Source organism: Branchiostoma floridae, chromosome 15 (assembly GCF_000003815.2).
Source record: "Branchiostoma floridae strain S238N-H82 chromosome 15, Bfl_VNyyK, whole genome shotgun sequence".
NCBI lineage: Eukaryota > Metazoa > Chordata > Leptocardii > Amphioxiformes > Branchiostomatidae > Branchiostoma > Branchiostoma floridae.
The window spans coordinates 2,034,273-2,044,691 of NC_049993.1; the positions used below are offsets into that span (position 1 = coordinate 2,034,273).

General features: G+C 40.5%; 1 long non-coding RNA gene across 1 annotated transcript; it reads left to right on the forward strand.

Annotated features, from left to right (window-relative positions):
- The first annotated feature begins 4,952 nt into the window (after positions 1–4,952).
- On the forward strand, positions 4,953–8,020 carry LOC118432352. Its single transcript, XR_004833062.1, has 3 exons — positions 4,953–5,326; positions 6,604–6,712; positions 7,520–8,020. It is a non-coding gene; the product is annotated as an uncharacterized LOC118432352 (long non-coding RNA).
- Positions 8,021–10,419: the final 2,399 nt, after the last annotated feature.

The following is a 10,419-nucleotide window of genomic DNA, read 5'->3' on the forward strand; positions in this document are numbered from 1 at the left end:
GCAATGAATCAAATTATGTCTGCTATTTAATATTATTGATATGATATCATAATAATAGAACTACTTTAATTGCATTCAATAAGCACAAAACAGCAAATATACCATTTAATTCAATTCTAAATCTGTAGTTAAAACCTCATCCGTTTTAGACCTTTGTAAGAGTAAACATTTTATGTAATTTTTTGTCAACATTCTATTTTTAGTACTCGTAAATAGTAATGTATTCATAGATCTTCTTGAATATGTATATTTAATTACCCATTACAGTACTCATTAGTAAATTAGTTTTGTCGTTAAAGATGTACAAATTGCTTTCAAATAGTTCCTGCTTCCAGAGTAAATACTTTAAGGTGTACTATGTGAAGAAGTAAACTTTGCTGCCGTAAAAGCAAATACAGAAACAAGAATGGTGTTAAAAAACACCCTGGCGACGCGGCTTCTGATGGGTTTCAGAGTCTTCATATGAAAAAGAGGTTTATTTGCTAGCCATGCTCACAACACAGTCTTGCACACATGCAGTGAGTCTATCTTGGGAGAATCCTCGCAAACACAATTCAACGCTATAAAAAGTTAAGCTTGCCTAATTCTGGGTAAATTCTGAAAATCTATACATATGTAGAGTGGAAGCCGCTTAATTGCACACCCAATTTGCCAGCGAATTTCGTTCAATTATCCGGCGTGTGCGATAATGCGGAGTTGGTCATTTGGACCGCATCACCACGGTCGGAGGGGCCGAGAGGTGGTATGGGAGGTAGTACAACGCACAGTTTATTTACGTGTCACAGTAGTGCTGTACCTGTTGTGCTCCGGACGTCATATACATGTCTTCACGAAACATCGCACTGCAATGAACTTGAAATCGAAACCAAAAGTAAGTTAATGTATACGTTATGTAGCTTCCTGATAACGAAACTAAAGCATTTCACCGCCGAAGGCGAGTGTTATGTCCGTCTGTAGGACCTGAGTCGCTGTGTTGTTTCCAACTGGCTGCCAAGAACATAAAACCACTGCATAAGTATTTTCCCGCGACCCTAATTACGTAATTAGACAATGGACAGATAGAGAACATTTGTTATTGAGTATGTCATAGCAAGTTGTCTGCCAAATCGTAACGCCGGCTTTGACAACCTTAGCGGGCGGGCGTCTCTTCATGGTGCCGATCCCACAATATCGCTTTCGTTTGATCCCAATAACAATTTCATACATGTTGTCAGTATAGCGACTTCACAAAGGCAGTTATCGGCTTATTTGTCTGACGATTTTTAGCACGCATTTTCAGTCAATTTTTCGACGATGTTTGACAAATTTCCGTGCAATTATCCGGCCGTGGTGATTTTTGTCGTGCAGATAAGCGAAGTCACTAACAATGGAGTGAATGGGAGACGGTTTGGGATTTTGGGATTCCGTGCAATTACCCGAAGTGTGCGTTTATCCGAGGTGCAATTAACTGGCTTCCACTGATTTACATTCGCCAAAAAGGTTATATTTGGGCGTGTTTAGTCGCCAGGTGACACCCTCTCTATTCAGAACCCCTTATACACATATCTGTGTGTGTGTCTGTGAACAGCATAACTTGATAAGTCTTGGATGGATCTTTAATGGTATTTGGTAGGAAATCGAAGGTCAAAGTCGATAATGGATCCCCTATCTACTTCCTAAGGTACTGCAGCGGAACTACCATTTTTATATTTCCTATTCTGGACATGTCACGGTCTTATTTTATCTTAAAGTTGGGTAGCTCTTGGGACAGAGAGTTAGTGCTATAAGTTTGGGTCCCCTGGCACTTTTTTTTCGGAAATTGTTTCGAAGTTTAGAGGAGAATAAATCAAGGACGTTTTGACGGATCGTCATGCTGTTTTAGGTTTTGTAGGTCTAAGTGGAGCACACGTCATAAGATAATTATCATGTAAATCAATGTCTAATTCGCGTAAGTAATGTAATGAGGAAATTTTATAAATCCCTACATTCCATGACACTTGTCACATATGTAACTGAGAAAGACAGATTTTTTTAGGATATTGATTATGCAAATAGATACCTCATTTGCATAATTAATGACAGGATACTACAATTCTATAGTAGTAAATGATGGAAATTTTATATTTGAGGCATTACGATGCAAACTAAAGTGAAAAGTATTGAACATAAATCATTCAAACCGGCAGGGTACATCACATCTAATTTATGAGGAAACGCTACAAGAGCCTTATTTCCTAAGAAATAAGCAGTTGTAATAAACTAAAAACCTATTCCCAAATCAAAAGTCACTTCATACTTGAAAAATACCTTTCGTCAGTTCGTAATAAAGCTTTTGCTGTTAACATAACCAAATTAAGAACCAGTTCACATTGCTTGGAAATAGAAAAAGGTCGTTACCGTAATATAGCAGTCAACCAGAGGCTGTTGAAGATGAGTATCATTTCTAATGACACGCCCTACATATAGCGTAGATAGACAAAAAATAATGGATATGATCACATGTAAATCTAACACACCTTTACCAACACATGTACTTTCAATCAACTTATGTCATGTCCAGACTACATATCTTCGTATTTAGGCCAATACACATGTAATGCTCTAAAAAAGAGAGAATCTATTGTACAGTAACAGACCGACTTGTTTAACTTGCATATTACACTATGTCAATGCGCCATTTATGTTCACATCCCTAAACTATACATGTATCTAGTTATAGACCTTAGACGAGTCATTGTATTGATTGACTTATCACCATTGCCTTACAATTGTACCATGTAGAAATGTCGTGCAATAAAGTACATTCATTCATTCATTCATTCATTTATTCATTTATAAGATAAGATTTTCATACTAAGATAAGATTTTCATAATTTAGACATTTCACACCTTTTGTTCATCGGTACATATTTTTTCTAAAGCTACAAAATTCATCTTAGACTTGCGAGTCTTGACCATAGCATGGCCAGATCACTAGATATGGAAACCGAAAGTTCACTGCAGTACGGTGGGAAACCGATAGGCGGAACCATTTTAGAACTTGACCTTTATTTTCACGACCCTACCCACATTCAATGATAATTAGAATCCATACTTTGCTTGTCAATCTATGCAGGCTACAAACAGACACACAGGCAGATAAACGGCACCGAACACATAACCTTTAATGGGCGATATTACGTTTTAACGTACTGTAAATGCATTTAAGTTCGCGGGGATTTAATTTCGCGGTAGCGGAAAAAGGGACTTTTCGCGGTGGTTTTAATCGGTGAAATGGCCAACGCGAAAACCGCGAACATAAATCCACCGCGAACATTTCTGCATTTATAGTATTACGCTTGGGTTCTGTACATGTATTCGGTGTCAAGCTTTGTTGGCACTCCCCCACTCCAAAAGAGATATCCAAATGATAGCTAATTATCAACTATGCACTCTGACAATTTTTTGTTTTAGTGCTTTACCTTTATAACCCTAGCGCGGCAATACAGGTAGAATAATGCTAGGCATTATAAACATTTAGATCTCTCTCGTATTGATCATTAATTGTTTATTCTGTGATCTATGCTGTACGCTTCATGTACTATACCAGCCAAGTCTATACGATAGTCTACGTAAGTCTAATCACGTCTTTTGTCTCAGTTAGATTGTAGATACACTGTTGACAGACGGAATTACGGGCAGTATAAACAGTTACTATGTAACACAACATGTCTACTGTATATCATTAAACCTCAGAGAATCGGCAGTGTTTGAGCAGTTCAAACTTGGCGCTCTACCAATTACTCATAGCTCATCTCACCAGCTATTGGTCGATACCACATTTAAATGAACTTCCAAATATGGTCAAGTCACATGTCCTATTCCTAAAATAGCCTAGGGGCCTGGTAACACCCAAATATGACCCAAATAAAATGCGCCATTTGGTCTATCCTTAGTATCTGTTTCAAATCGTTTCAGTGTCTTCTTTCCAGTGTCCGGCAAAGTAATAACCGACTGAAAGAATATCGAGGCCGGATGGACTCGACTTAAGCAAGTAAGTAAGCAGGAAAGAATAGCTTAACGTGACCACCTTTTCATTAGGCATTTTGCAGTACACAAAAGAGGCGACTACAACCGATTTTAGATTGAAGACATTTGGAGAAAGAACATTTGTGGGTTCCTGCGAACTTGCGAAAAAGTCTACAAAAGAATGACACGAACAAACTATATTTCAATACACAGTATATTTTGCTGCGCGCGGGTAGCTGTGAACTTGAGAATATAGCTACCCAAGAACAATCAAGAATGTCTTATTCTACGGTCACAATTCCCCCGGGCTCTGTCAGGAAGTTACCGGAAACAAAAGTAAAGCTGTTTATCAAGGAATACGCTCAAACTTAACTCATCATGGCTTATTTGATGTTTTTTTTTGTGTGTTCTTTGGCCCCTTTATGACTATATCATACTTTTAGGGTTCGTTCCAAGGTCTGCTTTACTATTCTCCAAGTAGAGGTTTGGTCGCGGAGATAGTTGTGATCTTGTGGAGTACCGGGAGTTTTACTTGCTCCCCCCGTAAAAATTCCGACTTCTACCATGATACGACTACTCCGCGACCCAACCTCTGCTTGGAGAATACTGTAATGCATTTAGGTTCGCGGGGATTTAAAATTCTCTGGTAGCAGGAAAAATGACTTTTCGCGGTAGATTTAATTTCGCGGTAACACCATAGACTGCAGTCTAATACTATAATAGAAAAATGTTCGCGGTGGTTTTAAGTTTGCGGTGAAGTGGTAACCGCGAAAACCGCGAACATTTCTGCATTTACAGTATGTGTCACGAGATAACATCGTGATAGTCAGGATCAGATCTCCCCTGTGATGATAACCATATGGACAGGGGTCATACAGCCACGCCACGGTGGCAGTCAGGAGAGGACACGACGTGGGAGAGGACAGAGTAAAGTAGAGTAGAGTACTAGAGGACTGATGAACAGAATGAAGTTGAATTTATCAACTATATGGCTGTCACCTGTATTTGAACGTGCACGTGACATTCTGGTAGTGCAGCTGGGGTGGAGATGAGGCAAGTTCAACCAAGATAGAGATGGGAACCTGGGAGATCGAGAGAACTGAGGACGTGGCAAGGCTACTGGGCCTGTGAAGTGTGATGGGTGACGCGCAGGGCAGGGAGGCAGAAAGAACACATATAAAGATGCCTGCCGATCCCTGACTCTGAAGAGATCGCCAGCCCGGAGTAAATCTTCCATGACCACTGTATTGACACTCGGGGAGCGAGGCAAGATGCGGCGGGTACGGGCGGTGGAGGGCTTAGTGGGAAAGACATCTCAAACTACTCGTCAGAAGGAAAGGTAGGTGGACCGTGTTGTGGATACCTGTATTGTACTGTTGTGTACTTTAACGTTACTTTACTTCATTGTAGTCTTAAATTTTTCGACACTTAGTTATGTGATTGTGACCCGGAGGTCTGAATATCGGGCAGCGATCCACCATTTTGAAAACAGGTTTAAGTTACGTAACGTTTGCGTTAACTTTTTTGTACTTCCATAGATTATGTTCAAGTTCATGTTTATGTATCTGTTCACCACGTAAACGGTTGTGTAGTTTTCTTCCTGCCACATGTCTTCTTCGGATTGTTTTGGTGACTTATAGTGAGAGAGAAATCCGCATGGTGTAGAGCTATATTTGTCGCAGCGGAATTCCGAGAAGTCTATATAAAATGAATTCCAGATGTGGCACAGCGTAGGGAAACGTGATGCATTCTGATTGGCCCAGGCAACGTGGTCCGAGACGAGACTCATCGTAAACTTTCTACTTTCTAATGTTGTCCGTTTGAGGAGATCGGTACACCTATATCTCAACTATTTCATCCACCCGTTCCTTCCCAGATATTTGTGCCCACATGCTTCCTAACAATGCAACAATTAGACTACTTATTCATGTTGAATAGCATTGTCAAGTGTGAATCAAACCAAGGTTAGGAGGTTAAAATAATGTTAATCTTCTTGGTAAAACCTGATAAATCTATGTAACAAAGCGTTTGGGGTGACGCCTAAGCTTACTTGGTGTTGCCTGGAAAGTAATAACCACAATGGTTTGAAGTTTGGCTGACATTCATAAAAGGTTTTACATGCCCAGAAATTCGAGCTGTACATTCCTGCGTGAGGCATCGAACTTATTGATCACCCCTTAATATTTATTGATGAGTTCGATCAGTATAAGTGCCGTCTATCCTGGTTCGTTGTGCGAACTAGTTTGTTAATTGTAAAAGTGTGATAAAAAAATGATAATGACTTACTAAGAAAAATTTACAATTTACGTTGCTCTTTTTGGTTATCATATCTGTTATGTTGCTAATGTGCAAGAGGACGCCGAAAATTTGGTTAACGTTTCATCCACCTGCCTTCATGTTCCGCCGGGTTTCCCGGCCTCTCCAAATATTCTCTGCAAATGTTCTCTCTCATCCATGCTATGCTGGCCCATATTCATAGGATATTAAATCTTATTCTATACCTCTATTTTTGTAGTCGTTAACATTGTAATGTGCTGATTTTCCAGCTTTTCCAAATATACTCCAGTTGAATATTCCAGTAACGGTCAGCTGTTCCCTCTTCGTCCCTATTCGCAGTTACAGTGCCGCAGGGATACGTACTTGACGATTACGTCAGACGTTGGCGATTCCAGTAGGTCAATCTTCGAAGCAGCTGCGGGTCAACGTCTTTCGGTATGTCGTCAAGGTAAGTAAGCACGATGTTCCAATGCGTCGAGTAACCAGAGTTCAACTTAGCACAACTTTAAGCCTGGGGCACAACCCACCGTACGTGCAATTTGTCCATACGTTTTTTTGTGGAGGCCACGTCCGCCACGTATTCCTGAAAACGCTGAGGCTGTACAGAGCAGGTGCGTCGCCCGTACTGGCACGTACGGAGGGCGAATCCGCAGCCCGAACGCAGAGTTAAAGTTCTGCATGAACTTAAATTTCTACGGCGTGTCTGCGTGATCCAAAATCCGTCGGATTCCCTACGAGCTCGTACGGAGACGGTACTTACCACTTACGGACACCAAAAGATTGCCCACGTTTTGGCACGTAGACAGCACGTATTTGCACGTACGGCGGGTTGTGCCCCATGCTTAAGGGAGCTAAGTCAAAATCTGTACACTACATTTCGGCTGACAAGGCATAAATAAGCTTACCTCACTCATGAATACCGAAGACAAATTTCAATTTCTGGTTGTTACGAATTGACAAGAAAGAGAAGAGAATTGTTTTTGTACTTCAATTTTAACCTTTGTTCTTTGCGTGCGCATGCGTTCTCTCTACGTACAGCAGCTCCTGAGATTAACATTAGCTAACTGTGACGACCATCCATGTGGTGACTTAATCCATGTAGAACACACACCAACAGACGTACAGCGATAGTAGCAAATTTATGAGGGTGATTTTACAATAATCCATTATTGCTAGCATCACTATTATATTACTATAGTATAAAACTATTACATAAAACGGGTAAAACTGTGTTCTCTCGTGATCTAATGCACAGGCCAACCTGCCGGACAAGAGCGAAGACGACGAGGTGTTCCTGACAGACGTATATCATGTCCATCAGGACGACACATTCCCGCCACACCCAACATAGAGACTCTTACCGCCACAAGGGAAGTAGGTCGAGTCCTTTCACGAGAAGTGGCCATCGCTGAGAGGAGCCAGAATAAACGTTTGTGCGGCTTGAAAATTTTGAACAGAGGGGGGCACATAACATCCAGAACAGCGCCATCGACAGAAGGAAGGCAACATGAGGGAAGTAGAAGCCAGTAGCAGAGCCAAGACGTGTAGCCGATAGATTTCGATCATACTTGTACATGTATAGAAAACCTGACATGACACCAGTTATAGAATTCACGGATTGACTGATTGATTGACTGTTTGTATATCACAAATATGTATTTTAGTGTATACATTGTAGTAGTTTATTTTATATGTATATCAATGGGCATTAGATGAAATAACCGTTGTTTCGCGGAGTGACCTGTCTGTTTGAAACACAAAAATTTGAACACGAGATGTAATGTATTTGTATCACAGAGGGTCAGAGAGTACAGTTCAGAAGAGAAAAACCGAGGTTAGCGAGGTCAGCATTACCAATATAGTAACGTCAAACTACCTTATATCAACAGTCTCCCGTGCCCAGTGTACGGAAAACCTTGTTACTGCGTCCTTCCTTTTCCTTTATTCTACCTGTACTAGCTGCCCTAGTCTTCAAAGCAGAATCTAAACAACATGAAATCCATTGGTTTCATGTCTTGTTTGAAACATGTGACTTTTTAACCTTTCAAAATCAGGCTTTACTTAGTCTGTATCTATATAGCCGGTATAACAGCCTTTCGGCGTAACACACCAGCTTCAATTCCAAAGGACAACCACCTTCATATTTTATAAAAAGATATTGACAAAAATCTGTGACACATTGGTCTTCATTATTTTTTGACCTCGTGAAAGCATATCATCCCACCTTGTAAAAAGCAAAGCTCGAAAGATATTGGCAAAAGCTGTGCTATATTGGTCTTCATTGTCTTCTTTAAATCACTTTAATTTTCTACCACTCAAAACCAGGCTCACTATAACTTCAAACGATAACCAATTCACAGCATTCCATTCCGTAATGTAACAAGAAAGCTTTTAAAAAAAGCTGGCCGGGGCGCATTTGGAAGGACTACCTCAAAATTTCATGTTGTGTTCCAGTAAAATGTGCATCATTATTAAACTAGAAGTTTATATCTAAAATCTATGGGAAGTTGGCTGGAAACCTTTGTTCACTGGTATAATTGGATTTTCCGGCGTACTTTTGTGGGCGGAATTGTATCCCTTGTGTGCGCTGTGTGCCGGATATAAAAATCGTAAAAGAAACTCCGGTGCGAGACCACAGCCAAAGGCGGGAAGAGGTCCCGGATGTGCATTGTCGTTCTTTCTTCTGCTCACAGGTCTCATTTGCTTTCTTTGCTTTGTATGATGTTCTTTGTTCTGCAAGACTCTCTGTCTTCTGTTGATAGGTTTGTTTTTCTTGTTTGTCCTTGCATATTGCGCTTTGGATTGCAAGACCTTGCACTTTTTTATCATTTAAATTTGATGCTGCATTTGGTGACATTACTAATTGATTCAAGAGGCCTTCATTCCTGTTCTCTGGCATAGCACTTGGATGTTTGCTTGTGGTGCATGGCACAATGTTTTTCCCAGTACTTTGGTTACAATGTGGTGCAAATGGAAATGCTGTGTTTGGTTGTTGTAGGTTCTCTTTCGTAGATACAAACTCTGGTTTAACCAAGGTGTATGTGTGTTGTTGTTGAACTTGAAAGCAGTTTTCTGACTCAATCATAGAAGAAACATTGCTAGTCAGATTGATAATGTGTATACCAGTAGGTTCAACTGATAAGAAAACATTTTCTGCTTGTACTGGGACAACCTCAAAATTGCATGTTGTGTTCCAGTTAAGTTGTTGCAAGAATGAAACTAGATTGCTGTTTGAACTGTGCATGCTTAAAGTAGAAGTGCCATGGCTATCTGGCAATGCTGTTATGGGACTTCTGGCATGTGAGTCATAAACAAAATACTTGTTATCAGCGTGCAACAATGCTACTGTTGAACCAGTTATTCCATGTGCTGTTATGAAAAGACAAGTGTTGGATTCAGCAAATGCTGCTTCTAGGGCTTTCTTTAAGGTGTAATAAGGATAGACTGCTTCTGTGGCAAATATGTCTCCAGTGTAAGACTCTTTTATTGATACACGTACAGTATTGTTGTAAAGTTGCAAATAGTCTGGAATATCATCAACGGAGAGGAACTCCACACCAGATCTTAGTGATGGTTTTATGTAGGTGTATAGTGCATCTCCTTGAAAAAGTACACCATCAAGGTCTGTACTTGTCCAGGTAATTGCTTGTCTGCAAGTACTGTGGTTAACAACTGCCATTAAAGCATTTGCAGTGCATTGTTTGCCTCTATTATCTCCACTGAAAATGATGTCACCTTGGTGGTATTTTCCCGATAAAATAGATTCACACATTGTTCACAATATATGTGTTCTTTGCTTGACTTTATTTGCACAATGCACAGTGCTCAGTGGCACGATTGAGTCTGGTGTGTGCAAAATGCACAGTGCTCAATGGCACGATTGGTCTGGTGTGTGCAAAATGCACAGTGCTCAATGGCACGATTGGTCTGGTGTGTGCAAAATGCACAGTGCTCAATGGCACGATAGGTCTGGTGTGTGCAAAATGCACAGTGCTCAATGGCACGATAGGTCTGGTGTGTGCAAAATGCACAGTGCTCAGTGGCACAATTGGTCTGGTGTGTGCAAAATGCAGTGCTCAGTGGCACGATTGAGTCTGGTATGTGCAAAATGCACAGTGATCAATGATCTGTTAATAGGTCTCAAGGTCTAATTTG